The sequence below is a fragment of the Urtica dioica genome, chromosome 8 (assembly GCF_054948205.1).
Source record: "Urtica dioica subsp. dioica isolate 48M chromosome 8, U.dioica_male_clone48M_v1_H2, whole genome shotgun sequence".
In the NCBI taxonomy this organism is placed as follows: domain Eukaryota; kingdom Viridiplantae; phylum Streptophyta; class Magnoliopsida; order Rosales; family Urticaceae; genus Urtica; species Urtica dioica.
In genome coordinates, this window is record NC_142763.1 from 5,404,172 (window position 1) to 5,423,233 (window position 19,062).

Genomic DNA, 19,062 nt, shown 5'->3' on the forward strand with positions numbered 1-19,062 from the left:
TCATGAAGACTCTTGCTTGTAATTGTCTATCTATTCATTAATAAAGTTGAAACGTTCATTCATTCTTTCTTTGTTTGAAGCTTTATGATAGAACCTTAGTCTTTTAGTCCATAAACAAACTTAACAACTTACGAAGAGACAAATGTAGATTTGCATGAACAAACTCTTCGTAGTTTGCTTAAAACGATATATTCGCAATCTTAGGGTCAAAGGACTATTGACCTCAGTATGATTGTTAGAAGAATCTATGATGTCTGGTTATGAGGCATTGAGAGTTGGAGACTCTATAGTTCTTCTAGGTATCTTCCGAAGGTACTGAATTGACCGGTGCACTTCTAGAGACAATATAAGAACAAACCATTTAACATCTTATGTCTCGAAGTCACTATGTATGAATTGCATCATGCTTACCTTAATCCTGAAATGAGACATGCCATTTCACACCTTAGTATTCTCATTTGAGAAAGTCAAAGTTCGGACTCACTATGTGATTCCGAACAAGGCCTATTGGTGAAGTACTAAGTTGTGAGTCTGTCATGAGTAACTTTGTGAAGTTCTCATAGATATGGAATTCATGTACAAGATTGCTGAAATGCAATGTATGTCACCTCATGCTTTGTTCCTTGGAGTGTGAATAAATGAACTGACCAGTGTCCAAATTGAGTCCTGACTCTTTTGGATGAAACAATGTGACTTGTTAGCTCCTCGTCAATACATTGTTTCTAACTTATTCACAAGCGACAAAGGAGTTGAGGAAATAACAGCTAGAAGGGTAAAATGGTAATTTAGTAAATCCCGACTAGCTGATGACATTCATGAAGGGTAAACATAGATAATATTCAGTGGATCCGCTCATCATAATTAGGTCGAATTCTTGAGTAGAAAATAAATTCATTTGAACCGAGAGATTTTCAGTGTCAGCTCTTTAGTGGAGTCAGTTGGCATTAAGCTAAACTTGGAAAAGGTTTGTGAACTTTTGAGTCCAAGTTTTTAGCTCAAGCTTTGTTCATTTGGGTCCATGAGGTCACTGTCACGAATCACATCGATAGGAATAGTTAAACTGGAAGCTAGGTCAAAACAAGAACGAAAATTGTCAAAAGGGTATTTTTGTCTTTTGAGACATAGGATGAAATGGATGTCAATAAATTTTGACAAGTTCATTTGATGACTTAATGTCACTCGGCCATATTGAAATAATTGGGCCTGGTGAATTAATTTCATTTCATAAGAATTTTATTGAAAATTCTTAATGGGCCTTTTTCATGTTGTCATGAACAAATGGAAAAGCTTCTAGAAGCCTTTTCTAGAAGGCTATAGGCGCCCAACATACCCAAGAGATAGAGAGAATATTTTGTGCATAAATGTATGAAGATACTTGCCAAAAGAAAAAGAGGAAACAAATTTCCTCTAAGGGAAACAAGAGGTAGGCGCCCAAGTTGAGAAAGAAGCAAGGCAAGGAACAAAAAAGGAAACAAATCCAAGGCTTAATGAAGCCTACCTTGGCCGAGTGCATCATAGAGGAAAAGAGGAAATTGGCTCATGAATATGTGATATTCTATAGAAGAGGAAACTACCTTATTGAAGGTGAGACCTCTCCTATAAATAGGAGCCTCATTCTTCTCATTTTTCTCATTCCACATAAGTTAGAGATTGAGAGCTTCTCTCTCTAGAACTTGTGGTTGCCGCCCCTCTTCTCTCTCTCTCTAAGTTTATTTTCGATTTTTCTTGTCTTGGCACCTAGGTCCTCACTCGACCTAGTGTTTAGCTCTGCGACTTCGAGACTCGTTCTTAAGTCGTAGTGTTTAAAAGTGCCCACTCACTGATTCCTTCTTTTCGAGTGATTTAGTGATAGAAACTTTCGTGGTTGCTCGAGGTGCCGAGGAAAGAAAGAGAGACGTGCTGCGAGGGGAGACGAGCGTTGCAAACTTTCCACAAGCTTCTTCAAAGTTCAAGCTTCAAGAAAGGTTAGTAAACTTCTAGCTCATATTGGTTTTTAATTACATGTACTTGCACTTGTCTAGGTTAGTAAAAACTGTTTTACTTGTAAAAGAAAATTTTAAAATTCCGCCGCTTACTGAAGCGTTAATTATTTTCTCAAACCCTAGATCGATTCCAACAAATGGTATCAGAGCTATGGTCAAAGATTAGCATGTACATGTTTCGAATAAATGAACTGGCCAGTGTCCAAATTGAGTCCTGACTCTTTTGGATGAAACAATGTGACTTGTTAGCTCCTCGTCAATACATTGTTTCTAACTTATTCACAAGCGACAAAGGAGTTGAGGAAATAACAGCTAGAAGGGTAAAATGGTAATTTAGTAAATCCCGACTAGCTGATGACATTCATGAAGGGTAAACATAGATAATATTCAGTGGATCCGCTCATCATAATTAGGTCGAATTCTTGAGTAGAAAATAAATTCATTTGAACCGAGAGATTTTCAGTGTCAGCTCTTTAGTGGAGTCAGTTGGCATTAAGCTAAACTTGGAAAAGGTTTGTGAACTTTTGAGTCCAAGTTTTTAGCTCAAGCTTTGTTCATTTGGGTCCATGAGGTCACTGTCACGAATCACATCGATAGGAATAGTTAAACTGGAAGCTAAGTCAAAACAAGAACGAAAATTGTCAAAAGGGTATTTTTGTCTTTTGAGACATAGGATGAAATGGATGTCAATAAATTTTGACAAGTTCATTTGATGACTTAATGTCACTCGGCCATATTGAAATAATTGGGCCTGGTGAATTAATTTCATTTCATAAGAATTTTATTGAAAATTCTTAATGGGCCTTTTTCATGTTGTCATGAACAAATGGAAAAGCTTCTAGAAGCCTTTTCTAGAAGGCTATAGGCGCCCAACATACCCAAGAGATAGAGAGAATATTTTGTGCATAAATGTATGAAGATACTTGCCAAAAGAAAAAGAGGAAACAAATTTCCTCTAAGGGAAACAAGAGGTAGGCGCCCAAGTTGAGAAAGAAGCAAGGCAAGGAACAAAAAAGGAAACAAATCCAAGGCTTAATGAAGCCTACCTTGGCCGAGTGCATCATAGAGGAAAAGAGGAAATTGGCTCATGAATATGTGATATTCTATAGAAGAGGAAACTACCTTATTGAAGGTGAGACCTCTCCTATAAATAGGAGCCTCATTCTTCTCATTTTTCTCATTCCACATAAGTTAGAGATTGAGAGCTTCTCTCTCTAGAACTTGTGGTTGCCGCCCCTCTTCTCTCTCTCTCTAAGTTTATTTTCGATTTTTCTTGTCTTGGCACCTAGGTCCTCACTCGACCTAGTGTTTAGCTCTGCGACTTCGAGACTCGTTCTTAAGTCGTAGTGTTTAAAAGTGCCCACTCACTGATTCCTTCTTTTCGAGTGATTTAGTGATAGAAACTTTCGTGGTTGCTCGAGGTGCCGAGGAAAGAAAGAGAGACGTGCTGCGAGGGGAGACGAGCGTTGCAAACTTTCCACAAGCTTCTTCAAAGTTCAAGCTTCAAGAAAGGTTAGTAAACTTCTAGCTCATATTGGTTTTTAATTACATGTACTTGCACTTGTCTAGGTTAGTAAAAACTGTTTTACTTGTAAAAGAAAATTTTAAAATTCCGCCGCTTACTGAAGCGTTAATTATTTTCTCAAACCCTAGATCGATTCCAACAGAATTGTCACGTGAACCATGATCGTGAAAAAAGCTGGCGGAAATATCATCTCAAGCTTACACAATATCTCAATGATTGAATCTTGCGCTTTTTCGAGATCGTCCACTCTCAGGGTTCTAGAACTGATCAACTTGAAAAAATTGCAGAGCTCTGAGATCGTCTCTTGTATCGGTTTTGGCACAAGAGGGCGAATACCATCAGCCAACAGCCTTTGCATGATCACGTGACAATCGTGCGACTTCAAACCTGTGAGCTTCCCGTCAGCAGTTACATTTTTCTTCAAATTTCCAGCGAGCCCGTCTGGGAATTTAACAGATTAAAGGAACTCGGTAAACCGGTGTCTCTGCTCAAGCGTTAACGTGTACGCTGCTGGCGGTTTGTACCACCCATTCCTTTGTTGTCTCAAGTGCAGAGAAGACTTGATTTTCAAGTCCATCAAGTCAAATCTCGACTTCTCCGTATCGTAGTTCTTCTTTTCCAAGCTGAGCATCGTCCCGAGAAGATTCTCGCACACGTTCTTCTCTATATGCATGACGTCCATGTTGTGCTTCAACTCCAATTCTGACCAGTAAGACAACTTATAAAAGATGCTCTTTTTGGTCCAATTCAATTCGCACTCGGCACGTTTTCGTTTACCGATATTCTTGCCGGTTTTCGTGGAAGACACACTAGTCAACTGATCGAGTATGTCTTGCGCAGTCAACTTGACAGGTTTCCGGCGCTTCTCGTGACGATTTACGTAGTGATCAGTGCTTTTCCTCAATCGGTGAGGCGTAGGCAAGAATCGACGATGGTCATAGTAGACAATCCTGTTTCTAATTTGCATAGATGGCGTCTCAATGTTGCACGTGGGGCAAGCAAGATACCCTTGGCCACTCCATCCCGACAAATACGATCGAGCCGGAAAGTCGTTTATCGTCCATAGAAGCGCGGCACGCAACCGAAACACTTCATCGTTCGCCCCGTCTCGCACTTGGAATCCATTATCCCACAATTCTTTCAGCTCTTCAACTAGTGGTTCTAAAAACACGTCCATGTCTTTTCCAGGTGAGCTCGGTCCAGGTATCAAAAGCGTTAGCATCAAGTACTCTTTTTTCATGCACAACCAAGGTGGCAAGTTGTACGCAGTTAGTACCACGGGCCACATACTATACGCTAGACTCATTTCCCCAAACGGGTTGAACCCATCAGAAGCTAGTCCCAGACGTACGTTACGAGGCTCTGCAGCGAAATTTGGGTGTCTCTCATCTAGATTCTTCCACGTCGAACCATCTTCCGGATGTCGCAAAACGCCTTCTTCTTTGACGCGATCTCGTTCATGCCACTGCATCTCAAGCGACGTGTGTCGAGAAGCGTACAATCGCTTCAATCGATCTTTCAAGGGAAAGTATCGTAATATCTTTTGTGATACATTCTTCCCCGTTGGCTTCCATCTGCTCTCATTGCAAATTGGGCACACTTCAGCTTTCTCGAGATCTTTTCGAAATAACACACAATTGTTGATGCACGCGTCAATCATATCGTATCCCATGCCGAAACGCTTCAGCTTCGCCTTTGCCTCGTAGTGTTTTTCCGGAATTCGATTACCAATTGGGTGAGACTTCCTCAAGAGCTGCAACAATTCTGTAAACGACTTGTTCGTCCAATGGTTCGTGACTTTGATGTGCATCAACGAAACCAAGAACGACAAAGACGAAAACTCTTTGCACCCAGGGTACAATTCTGCTTCCAACTCAGCGAACAAATCTTCCACTTGCTCATCTGCACGCACTTCACTCGGAGTCGGATCCGTAAAATCGTCGAAGTCCTCGTGATCCATTATATCATGGAGAGCATCGTGCAATCCACCGACTCCTCTTTGGTTAGTCTCGCTGGCATCTTCTACCATTCGACGTTCGCCGTGATGATACCATTCGGTGTATCCCGGAGTAAACCCCTTGTTCAAAAGGTGATTCTTTACGACCCCGATGTCCAGACATCTCACGTTATTGCAAGACTTACAAGGACAACGATAATGACCGTTTTCGTTCGGGAGTCTGCTTGCAACGCGGATAAACTCGTTAACCCCTGTTTTATATTGCAAACTCAACCGATTGTTCTCGGTAATCCAGTCCCTACTTGGATTTGACATTCTTCTGAATGAGACGGGAAATTGGGGGATAAAACTGAATCGTTAGAATTCATTTTGTAAGAATGAATTATTAGGAAATTGAGAGGTAAAATTGAGAGTGAATCGTTAATATTTGAAATTTAGAGTGAATTATTATGAAATTGAGAGTGATGAATTGTTAGGAAATTGATAGTGGATCGTTAATATTTGAAAGATTCGAGAGCGAATTGGTAAGAATGAAAGAGAAATTGTGATTGACATGTATTAATTTTGAAAAGTGGTTAGAATTCGTTAATATATACAAATTCACTACTGATTTCATTAACGAGTTAACCAATTTCGACAAATTAGTTAATTCGTTAAAATATATTATCAAAAGAGTTAATTTTCTTGAGAAATACGTTTTATTCTACCGAAAATTCGGCAGAGTTTCCCCTAAAATATTGACTAACCAAAATCTGCAATTAAAAAAAAACACATATATAACCAACCAAGACTATCTTATTAACATACTAAATACTAAATTGAACCTTCGTAGCTCCATTGCAATAAATTTTCAATAAGTTTAAATTAAATTTAACATGTTACTATACAATCTAAACATATTATTAAATTAATTCAAATTAACATTACTAAAATTAACATAACATTTACAATATATCATTACTAACCAACTAAAATGTGTAAATTAACATTTCAAATTATAATTTACATATAAAACTAACCTAACTAAACTAAACTAGCTATCTAATTAACTTTCTAATTAATTAGACCACATATAAGAATATAAATAAATGAACTAACCTCTTGAAGAGTCGACGAGCAAAGACGGTGGCTTGAGGCTGTGAGCGACGGAGCAACGGACAAAACCTCGGGGTTGTGTTGCGACGTCCTCGGACGAAGGGACTGTCTCGCAGCGAGAGCCTGTTTTGGGCAGCGAGGCTCGCAGAGACAGCGAGAGTGAGATTGAGAGGTACACTGAGAGAGAGAGAGAAAGAGAGAGAGAGAGAGAGAGAGAGAGAGAGAGAGAGAGAGAGAGAGAGATTACCGGCCGGAGCTGGGTCGTGGAGACTGTGACTCGGTCTCGATCTTCAGCCGGAACGCGTGAATGATGAAGGGTGACGACGACTCGGCTCGTCTCCGGTGAAGCGAGAGAGAGAGAGTTAGAGAGAGAAGAGAGAGTGAGTTGGTCGGGCCTGGTCGGGTGGGTCGGGCCTGGTCGGAGAGAGACAGAGTGAGATTGACGGAGAGAGAGTGAGACAGAGAGAGAGAGAGAGAGTGTGAGGCGTACCTGGAGGACGGGGCCGGGGAATGGAGGCGGGGCTGGTCCGACGGAGACGAGCGTCGGGCTGGAGGCGGGGCTGGTCGCCCGGGGACGAGCGTCGGGCTGGAGGCGGGGCTGGTCGCGCCGGGGACGAGCGTCGGGCGCTGGAGGCGGGGCTGGTCGCGCCGGGGACGAGCGTCGGGCTGGAGGCGGGGCTGGTGGCGCCGGGGACGAGCGTCGGAGAGAGAGAGAGAGTTAGAGAGAGAAGAGAGAGTTAGAGAGTGAGAGAGTTGGTTTGGGCGAAGAAGAAGAAGCTCGGGTTTTTAAATACCCTAAACCTATTAGGTGCGACACAGTCGCACCTAATAGTCATAAGTGTCGCACCTAATATGACTATTAGGTGCGACACTGTCGCACCCAATGTGAAATTCCAAAACCCAGAATATTCGGGGGGAATTTCTGACCGTTTTAAATTTTAAAACCCATTAGGTGCGACACAAGTCGCACCCAATGGTATTAGGTGCGACATCTGTCGCACCCAATAGTATCCGGTGCGACAATTGCATATCAGGTGCGACAAAGTCGCACCGGATAGCCATAATCATCAGCGACATTTTTAGGCGCATGGAAGACTATCGGGTGCGACATGTCGCACCTAATATGTTCTTAGGTGCGACATGTCGCACCTAATAGCCTTCCGCACCCAATATGTTAATTTGTAGTAGTGAGATAGTGGCTTATCCATTCAACATTTTTTCTCGGTAAATAATTTCATTAGAATATTCCAATTTTATTGGTTTTAATTTCTTATACACAAAGCCTTCCTATATATGTTCATATATATACACACACACACATATATATATATATATATATATATATATATATAGAGAGAGAGAGAGAGAGAGCTCATTCATTCCAATTTGAAGGAAAACACTGAACAAAGATGGCTCTGTAAGAAAATAGCACAACAAGTTTTGGGGATATGCCTTATTTTTTCATCCTTTCTCCCAAACCAGGATTTTAATTGCGTCACGCGAATAGAACACTAGTGACCGTACGTTATATATAGAGTTTCGCAATTTTTATATGTTTGACTGGTTTACTGTTCGGATTGACATATTATATGACCAAAAAGTAGAGCTCTCACTTAATTTCTAAACGCATGACGCAAATAAAAAATATGACCAAAAGTAGAATTGAAGCGTAATTAAAGTGTTCTGTTGATGACATATTTTGTATCTTAATTATTATAAGGATCTGTCACGCTAACTGTTTCAATGCATGTACCTAGGATTTGTATGGAAGCTGCCAACATAAAGTTATTTATGGAGCTTTGATTGTCTCTAGGTTACTTAGTACTGTATGTTTAATATACATTTGAACTTTCAGAAGTTCTATTAGGTAGAATAATAAAGATATTCATAACTTGCAAACATTAACAAAAATTCACGTTTGTTCACGCGTTTTTTAGTATTAAATACAACCACGATTTGTCATATTTGATAGTGGCTTATCCATTTTTTCTCGGTAAATAATTTCATTAGAATATTCCAATTTTATTGGTTTTAATTTCTTATACACAAAGCCTTCCTATATATGTTCATATATATAGTTCATATATATACATATATATATATATATATATATATATATATATATATATATATAGCTCATTCATTCCAATTTGAAGGAAAACACAGAACAAAGATGGCTCTGTAAGAAAATAGCACAAGTTTTGGGGATATGCCTTATTTTTTCATCCTTTCTCCCAAACCAGGATTTTAATTGCGTCACGCGAATAGAACACTAGTGACCGTACGTTATATATAGAGTTTCGCAATTTTTATATGTTTGACTGGTTTACTGTTCGGATTGACATATTATATGACCAAAAAGTAGAGCTCTCACTTAATTTCTAAACGCATGACGCAAATAAAAAATATGACCAAAAGTAGAATTGAAGCGTAATTAAAGTGTTCTGTTGATGACATATTTTGTATCTTAATTATTATAAGGATCTGTCACGCTAACTGTTTCAATGCATGTACCTAGGATTTGTATGGAAGCTGCCAACATAAAGTTATTTATGGAGCTTTGATTGTCTCTAGGTTACTTAGTACTGTATGTTTAATATACATTTGAACTTTCAGAAGTTCTATTAGGTAGAATAATAAAGATATTCATAACTTGCAAACATTGACAAAAATTCACGTTTGTTCACGCGTTTTTTAGTATTAAATACAACCACGATTTGTCATATTTGATACAAATACCAACCACTTATATATATAGCATGAAAAAAAAAAGTCATAAGCAAAATTTTTCAAAATTCGATTATAGTACCATAGAATATATATTTGTATCACTAACATGTTATATTTAAGATTATGTCATTTATGTATGCTTCTAAACCGTTAAATATGTAGAGAATTTTTTTGAACTAGACATATAACATGTTATCATGCGAAAATACTCTCATTCCCATGTTATCAAATACCAAGTTGGAATATTTCTATTCCTTCCCACGTTTGCATTAAATTTCACAACTATTAGAAGTTAGAGCACGAACACAAAAAAACACACAATACTTATCAAATCAAACCAAACCAAACCAACCAAACAAGAGAAACCGTACGTGCATGTGTCATACCACTCACAACTCAAACAAACCACCCTCACTCTCCTCCGTACGTAAACACACAAAGTACACACGCATATATATATATATATATATATATATATATTATATACATACATATCATCGTTGAACAACAGTGACCGGATAATCATGAATACAGTCATCCCAAGGGTTCTCACTCGACGGTTCAACGTCCCTGATCGCCTCCCAAACAGCGCTGTTGCACTTAAAGCCGCTCCCGAACGCGATCTGCCAAACCCTATCGCCTCTCTTCACCCTCCTTTTCGCCTCCACATAGGCGAGCTCGTACCATATCGAGCTCGACGACGTGTTCCCGAACCGGTGCAGAGTCATCCTCGACGCCTCGGTCTGGTCCGGCGAGAGCCTGAGGCTCCGCTCGAGCTCCTTGATCACCGCCCGCCCGCCCGCGTGGATGCAGAAGTGCCCGAACGCCCGGCCAAACTCCGGCACGTACGGCCGGAGCTTGTTCCCGGAGGGGAAGACCCGCGCGAAGGCGAACCGGAGCTGCTCGGAGACCGGGAGGACGAGGGGGCCGAGCTCGGTGATGTTCCGGCGAAGGGCCCGAGCAGCGACGGACATGAGGTCCTTGGAGAGCGAGACTCCGGTCTCGCCGGCGGCGTCTTGGCGCTGGACGACGCACGAGAAGGCCGAGGTGTCGTCGTCGGAGCCGCCGCAGTGGGTCCGGACGGCGTGGAGGAGCTTGTACTTGGCGCTCCGGCGGGATGAGGAGAGGAGGAGGGCGGCGCCGCCGACGCGGAAGAGGCAGTTCGGGAGGAGCATGGACTTGTCGTTTCCGAAGTACCAGTTCTGGGTGATGTTCTCGGTGCTGACGACTAGGGCTAGGGTTTCGCGGCGGAGGAGGTCCTTTGCCAGGTCAACGGCGATCACTCCGGCGCTGCAACCCATGCCGCCCAGGTTGAATGTCCGGACATCGCTCCTCAGCCGGTACCTATAGGGCATGTAGATATAGACCATATAGTATGCTTATGGAAAGAAAAATGATGTAGATGGAAGATTTAATGTTACTATATGTAAAGTAAATCCTATAAGGTGAATTGGGAACCCTAGCTGCTAGCTATATATTAAGTTATATTAGTGATTATATTAGCTAGGTCCTTTGAACTTTAGCTATGGTTTTATTATTTATTATTCCAACTACTTGTTGTGGCAATTACATGCATGTTTTATTTAATTTGTCATCATTTAATTATGTTTTATATTATTAACTGTAAAAAAATTACTGATAATTAATAACATGATAATCATTTTTTTCCAAAATAATTAATTACTTGAAGATCAGTTTATCAATTGAATTATAATTTAGATATATCTAAAAATATGACCAATAACGCTTAAATATGACTTGTTATACCAAATATTGTTGACCAAACTAATTGAAAAATTATGATTATATAGTCTGTTTTTTTTTTCTTCCTCTTCTTTTTTGGGCTGTGAGGTGTAGTATACTATTAGCTACTAAATATATAATTTCGGTCAAACTAGTGACGTTTTCTGAATTTTTTGACATTTTGACAAACAAACAAAAAAAAGTTTGTTATCCATATATTTCAAAATTTATCATTCAATAATTCCAATGTCACAGCTGTTTGCCTAAACTAACTAAACATACTTTGAAAAAATAAATGGAGGCCTCTCAGGCCGTACCTGTTGACTATAGCGGCGGAGAGGGACGGGGTCGGAGCGAAGAGGCTACAATTGACGACGACGATCCCAACATCCCTGGCAGCGACGACGCCAGGGTTTCCGGCGAAAAGGGCATCGACGGCGCCGAAGACGACGGACTCGGCCTCGGCTCGGGCGTTGGCCATAGAGAGGTCAGCGGGGACTCGATGGACTCCCTCGGGGAGGTAAGTCTCGTCCCCGAGCCCCGAACGAGACAGGATCTTCGCCTGAAACTCCATCGAGGCCTCGTCGAAGCGGCCGGCGAGCCGAGAGTGGTTCAGGAACTTGGCCGTGGACGCCTTCAGGTGCGGCGGCGCCTTGAAGCACGCGAAGTCGACGAGGTACACCGGCCGCGGACGCCTCGCCAGGTATATCACCGGCGAGATCGCCGCCGCCGCGAAACCGGCTGCGGCGAGGTAGTCGCCGGAGCTTCTCCTCCGCCTAGAGAGCTCGGCGAGGATGGCTACCGTTAAGGGGACGAGGATTAGGGTTATGAAGTTTGTGGTTAGGTAGTCACGGACGAGTCTGATGTGTTTTGTGATTTGGCTCTGATGAACAGCTGAGTGATCGTTCATGTTTGTTTTTTAGTGAGTGAGTGAGTGAGAGATTACTGCAGTTTATTTTTATAGATATGGAATGAATCTATATATGCGTGTATATTTATATATACATACATATATATATATATATATATATATTAAAATCATGGTGTGTAATAGGGTAAGAATTGTGAGCGTTGATGTTGGGAAAGAGGTTTTGGAGGGAAGTTGAAAGTTGATACAACTACTACAACCACGACTCGTACCATACACCGTACATGTAGATATTGAGGGAATAATTCATTATAATTGCTTAGGTATTGTTTTACAGCTTAAGGCAATGATTTTCACATAATCGTACACATCACAATCCATATCTGCAGGCCTGGTAATTTTGTTACAGAATACATGTATTATGAAAATAATCATATGATTTGAGTTGAGACCACTGAATATATATATATATATATATATATATATATTCCTTAACACCCACATATTCTAAAAGTTAAATTCTCGGTATTTTACATAATCATGTTTCCTAGGACACAAAAAGTTCAATTCTAATTATTATTTATATATATGGTATTTTTGGAAGCGTTAGTAAGCTTGAGTAAGAGAATTGAAATTGAATGTACGTCCGTACAGTTTATTCTCAACGGCTATATTCATGTTGATTATCTTTGATGCCCAAATTTAATCGATATAGACATGAATATCGAATTTTGATTTCAGCAAACTTCACAAATTTTAGACAGTCTTAGAATTTTATTTTTGTTCAAGTTTGTGTGGTGACATAGAAACAATCGGAGAAAAAAAGAAAAAGAAAAAAAAAGAGCGGGCGTATATTGCCTCAATCTGCTGTAATCTCATGATAGTAGCGATGCAAGAGGACACAATCCTCATAATCAAGATATTTGTGTCAAAATTTAGAGGACCCCATTATGACAAATTTGTGGATTTGATATCTGGGATTTTCATGATAAGCTTGCCTTGCCTTGACATTATTGCAGTGCTAGCTAGCTATTCTCTCAAGCAGGACCGGCTATAATTTTTTTTAGGGCCTTTACTTCTCTTGTGAAAATTACAAAACATACGCAAAGTTGAAAGGTGTGACTGTTTAATCTTTCTCAACTGTACATAATAATCTAGAAAGAAAGAAAAAAAAATAGAGCAAGCAGTATTAAACAATTATTTATCTTTACAAACTGGTAGGCTGTCTTTTTTTGGGCAACAACCTAGAACATTCACAATAATACTAAATAAATTTTACCATTAATAGAGCCCATGCTGTTCATAAAAAATGAAAGTAAAAAATTAGAGTCCATAGTGGTATAAATTTAAAATCCATTTAAGTACTATTTTCGCCCAAACATGATTAATTCTGAAGTTTTGATGAGATTCGGTGGCATATGATCGCATCTCCTTATGAAATAAATTTCTGTGTACAAATATCCATTAATTGTTCTTAAAAAATAAATTGATATTTATCTGACATTCTTTTTCGTCTTATATGTGTTCGTATATTCTTGTGTTGTCTCTTAATTTGTCTTTACTTCTTGTCCCTAATTTAGGGAGGTACGGCCTAATTTTTGTGAGTAGAGTAGGGAGGTACGTACCTATTGAAAACAAATAAACAAACGGGGAAACTTTTTTTTTTGGGATTTAATTCCGAATTTATCATGTGATATTTCCATTCATTTCATATATATATGCATAAGAAATTTACTATAGCTACTCTGTTTGAGAATATTAATTCAATGCTATTCATTTTGCACAACATCATATTAATATTTTTTTATTGGCAAAAATTAGCATTAGGTTAAAAACCGATAAATTTTCCACTTAGCTGAAGTATGTGTGAGATTACCAATAAACTTAACTATCACTAAACTTTCTCTTTCTATAATATGGTATTAATGTACCTGTCTAATAAAAAAATATTCAATGCATTCATTTTTCATGAACTTTGTTATAGTGTTTGTTATAGTGTTGTACGTATGATCAGCAATATTAAATTCGCATCACTTACTCTTTATCATAATGTTCTACTTATGAATGATCCGCGTAATTTTAATCAAACGTCAATGCATCTATCACAAAAATTTAATTAAAAGCTTTAAATTCGAAATCAGCCTGTTAATTTAAATAATAAAAATATTTAATACACATTCAATGAGATAATTGTGGAAATAAAAGTTATTATTTGGTTTACAAATAAAAAAAAAAGAACTCCATTTATACGTTTTTTAATCAGAGATGTTTATTTTAAAATTAAAATCAAATTAAAAATAATTAATTTAATAAATAAAGATGACTGTTTGTAATTAAATAAACCAGTAATTTTTTTTTATAAATTAAATAAAGCAAAACGTTAAAAACTTAAAGATTTATAAATAAGGAAATTCAACACTACAAAAAATGTCAAATCATTTAATAAATATAGAATTAAAAAACTGAGTATTCATTATTTTAAAACGGGAAATAACATACCATTTATTAATACCCTAAAAATCCTTTAAAATAGGAAAGTCAACTGATTAAACCATATTAAATCAAAATAAAAACCAAAAAATAATAGAAAGACCAAAAAAAAAATACCTAAATAATTTAAATTGACTAGTTATTTAAAAATATTAAATAAGCTTTGATAAATACAGAAGATAAGATAAAAATAAAAAAAATTAATAAAAAAACACATATAGAGATCGTGGAATTAAATTCATTAGTAACGATATTATCCCCAAAATTCGCTAGTAATCTAAATAAAATGTAGGAAAATGTTAATTATCCCCAAAAAATGCATGAGTTGAAATCGAAATCCTTGAAGTTTATGTGTAATTTTGTAATGATCTATTATTTATTTTTTATTTTTTTTTTATGGATCAAGTCCCTGATATTTGATCACTTTACACTCGTGATCACATGGAACAAAACTATCGTGAGACAAAATTTTATGCTCTCCTTCCCTCATTCTCAGTCCAAGTATCTAGTTGATTTTAAACTCGTAACATTTATTGGATTCATTCTATGAGATGGGTTGGAAAAAAAGATGGGCTCTTAACATGCCGCCAAAAGATCAAGATGTTCATTTGGGTTCATTCTATAAGATGGGTTTGTTGTATATTAATTTGGAGTCTGGTTGTCAAGGGTGATTCAAGAAACTTCAATGATGGGTACAATATGACTCATCAATTGAGTTGATTTTTAATAACATTTTTATTGCTTTTAATAACGTACGCAAATTTTAAATTTCTGATTGCATGCTCTAGTATTATTAACGAAGCTACCCATGATCTTGTTAAGTTTGTTTGCTCGTTGATTCCAACAAAGTTTGGTGCCTGAGATTATAATTGTACCTGGAAGATTGTTAAGGCGGAAACTTTTAATTAATGAGATTCATGGACATTCTTTCTTCTACTAAGATTATAATTGTATCGGATTTGCTTGTATGCAAATTTTAATGAGGCTATTTTCTTTAAAAATAAAATTAAAAAACAGAAATTTAGCGATATAAACTACATAAACGTTTGCGTTTTAATCAACGTTTTGTAAATTTTTCGTAAGTAGTCAAAAATATGACGTAACCAACGTTATTTGCACATAATTACTATAAATTTACTCTTCGTTTTTTTATTTATTTATCATTTTGATAGCGTAAATATATTTCCGTGACTATTTATAAAAAAATGACAAAACGTTGGTTATTTGAAAATTTCTAACGATTTATATTTAGTGCATAAATAAATGCATTTGTTATTTCTAAATTAGAATATTTAAAGGATGAGCATTTTGCATAAATTCTTTACGATACTTATAGTAAGATTATTTGACACTCCAAAATCCAAACAATTAATAAATATCATTGAATGAATGGGCATATTATGATAAATAAGCGATGGCATCAACCAACCAAACGAGTTTGATAAAGCATCTACTACCTTGCCATATTCACATGTCGCAAAATTTATCAACTAGCATTTTTGGCATTTTTTTTTTCTTAAACAATAATTGACTTGAAGAATTAGTACTTAGTTCTCATAGCATCCCAAAAAAAGGGGAATTACAGCTATGCCTTGTATTGTTTCATTGTATCAAGAGATGCTTTAAACAAATTGATGGTTCAACTTATTTTTCTTTCTTTCTTTGCGTTTCTATTTACATCACAGCTGGACAAGATCAAGGCACTGACTCGGAGTGGTACCTGGATTCTAGAGCCACAAATCATGTCACAGCTGAACTCAGCAACCTCAACATCCATCAGGACTACAAAGGCAAAGACAAACTAACAGTTGGTAACAGGGATGTCTGAAAACTATACCAATATCACCTAGGACTTTTGCAAGAGGTCTAAATTCACCACCCCAATCTGTTTGAATGGTTTTGACTTTGACACTGAATTGCCTTTCCACATAGGCTAGAAATCTGAGGAAAACATTTTTGGTTTCAGATTTTGTTTTGAGAGGGTAGATCCATGTGAACCGTGTGAAATCATCTACAAAGTGAATGTAGTACTTGAAACCAGTGACTGAAAGATCAGGTGAGGGACCCCAATGTGAAATCCCAATTTTTTTTAGCTTAATTAAAAAAAGCTAAAATTTTTGTGTTCGAACTACGTTAGTTTTTTTTAATAATAAAGTAGTAGTGAATGATTTGTTTATGTGGTAGCTTTAGGGTGTTTTTTTTAAAAATTTAATATACTCTTTAGATTACAAAATATGGATATAATATATATAAGTTATATATTATAAATAAGTTATGTATACATACTTTTTATATATATACATTATAATAAATTAAAGTATACATATTACTTTATTTTATATAATATAAATTAGTTAACGTTTTATATATATATATATATATATATATATATATATATATATAAAAGTATCTTATATATTATATATGTGCTAAGTTACTTACGTGATATATATATATATATATATATATATATATATATATATATAATCAATTTAGTTTTTTTAGTATACGTTTATATATATATATATATATATATATATTTATTTATATAAAGTTAATTATAATGCGTGCATGTGATGTGCGTAAGCATATATTATGTTTTTTTTTTAAATTATAATAATAATTAATATATTAATATTAGAAGTAGGATTAAGTTTGGGCTTTTAGGGTTTGGGCTTTTAGAGTTTATTTAAGCCATATTTAAACATCCCCTCCTCTTCTTTAAACGCTTCTTCTCTGCTCTCCCTCCCCCATCCCCCTTTTGGTTTGAAAATTCGTAACCCTAATTAGGTATGTTTTCTTTCTCTCTGGTTCGGATTCCTTGAAAACGGTTTCTTAAAACGCTTGTGCTGGTTTCAAAAAAATTGTTTTTGCGTTGATTCTTTTTGAAAACGTTAGTTTTAAGTGTCTTCTATCTAAATCTGCAATCGAAAAATATTTTTATGAAATACAGAATATTTTCCGATTATTTTCAAATCAGCGCTCAGACCTGAGGCCTATTCCCGATTTTCAGACTTTAAACGCTTACCGTGGATTCAACAAATTTGGTTTTGCGTTGATTCTTTTTCGAAAAGTTAGGTTTAAATGTCTTCTATCTAAAACTTTAATCGAAAAATATGTTTATCAAATACATAATATTTTCTGATTATTTTCAAAACGGTACGCAGACAGTTTTTGACAAAAAATTTAAAGTTAGATTCTAGCACTTCTTTTATTTTTAATAAATAGTTAAAAGGTTATTTTGGCCGTGGTGCCTTTACAAAAAGTGATCCAAATTATGTTTTATACGTACTGGATTTTTTACAGAAGTTTTCTCAGAGTTTTAATTTTTCACCGAAACCCTAATAGCCAAGGGTATTTTGGTAATTTCACTTTGAAAGTCGTTTCTGAAAATTTTTAGAACCTACAGTATGTCTTGAATACTTTTCTCAGCTGATCCCAATAGTCTTTTTCCGATTAGGTTCCAATTCTCTTAGAGCGTACAATTCCTTCGACGATCCACGATCGTAACTCCCGATATCCAGGTGAGAATAATCTCACTACAACACAGATTAGTTCAAAAATATATTAAGTGTTATATGATCTGAATGAGTTGATTACTTTTTTGAAATTTTTATTGTTTGATTGTTGACATATGTGTGGTATGGTATGATATGATAAGTTATGAATGATATGTTACGTATGCGGAGTTTATGATATGATATAGTATAGTATGTTATGATATGATATGGTATGGTATGATAAATTATGAACGATATGTTATGATATGCTGAGTTTATGATATGATATGGTATGGTATGCTATGTGATGACATGACATGGTATGATATGTTAGGTGATGATATGTTATAAATTAGACTACTTATATCATGTTCTTTTTTTAGTCATGTTATCATGTTTATTGTCTGTCATACATCATTCGTGCATGTAACGAAAAAAAAAGTGAAAAGATAAAGATAAGCAAGGGAGTCGTACCGCCTCGAGCTACGGAGGTCTTAAGGAGAATTTCTCGAGCCGACTTACGGGCCTAAATGGGGAAATTTCTCGGGCCGAGACCCTAATAAGTTTATAAGATAGAGCGAAGTGTGGGACTTTGTAACCCCCATCTCTTCGTATCTAAAGTGTACACTGAAATTGGTACGACTACCCTACGGGCACCCTGAACTAAAAGTTGATAGAATCAAGAAAAGAAAGATCAAGTCATCAATTAGTTTTAAAATACTAATAATCGATTCATGCATTGCATTACTCTTTTTATTTTGTGAGCTTTATATTATTCTCGCTGAGCGTAAGCTCATCTCTTCGAAAAAAAAATATACGTCTGTGTTGTAGGTAAACAACTTGCAAGGAACTGAGCAGGGCGGACTAGCGGCGTCGATAGCGAGATGGTTGGGTCATGGTTTCCATTCACGAATTAAGTCTTCCGCTACAAGTTATTAAGAAATAAAGTTTAAAGTTTTGTTTTCGTTATTAAGAAATAAGTCTTCCACTACGAGTTTTAAGAAATAATTTTTAAAGTTTTTTTTTATTTTCATTTACTTCGAAGTTTCAAAGAGTTTAATATTTTGGTTGAGATTTAGATTATGGATTATGTTTCAGTATATTTGCTGTTATGTTTTGTTTTAAATTCGTATTTTCAATTTTGGTTAAGTACTTCTCATGAAGTGCTCAAT

At 36.6% G+C, this 19,062-nt stretch overlaps 1 pseudogene; it reads right to left on the reverse strand.

The window, feature by feature from the left end:
- Positions 1-9,783: 9,783 nt before the first annotated feature.
- LOC149387534 (3-ketoacyl-CoA synthase 4 pseudogene) lies at positions 9,784-11,942 on the reverse strand (annotated as a pseudogene).
- Positions 11,943-19,062: the final 7,120 nt, after the last annotated feature.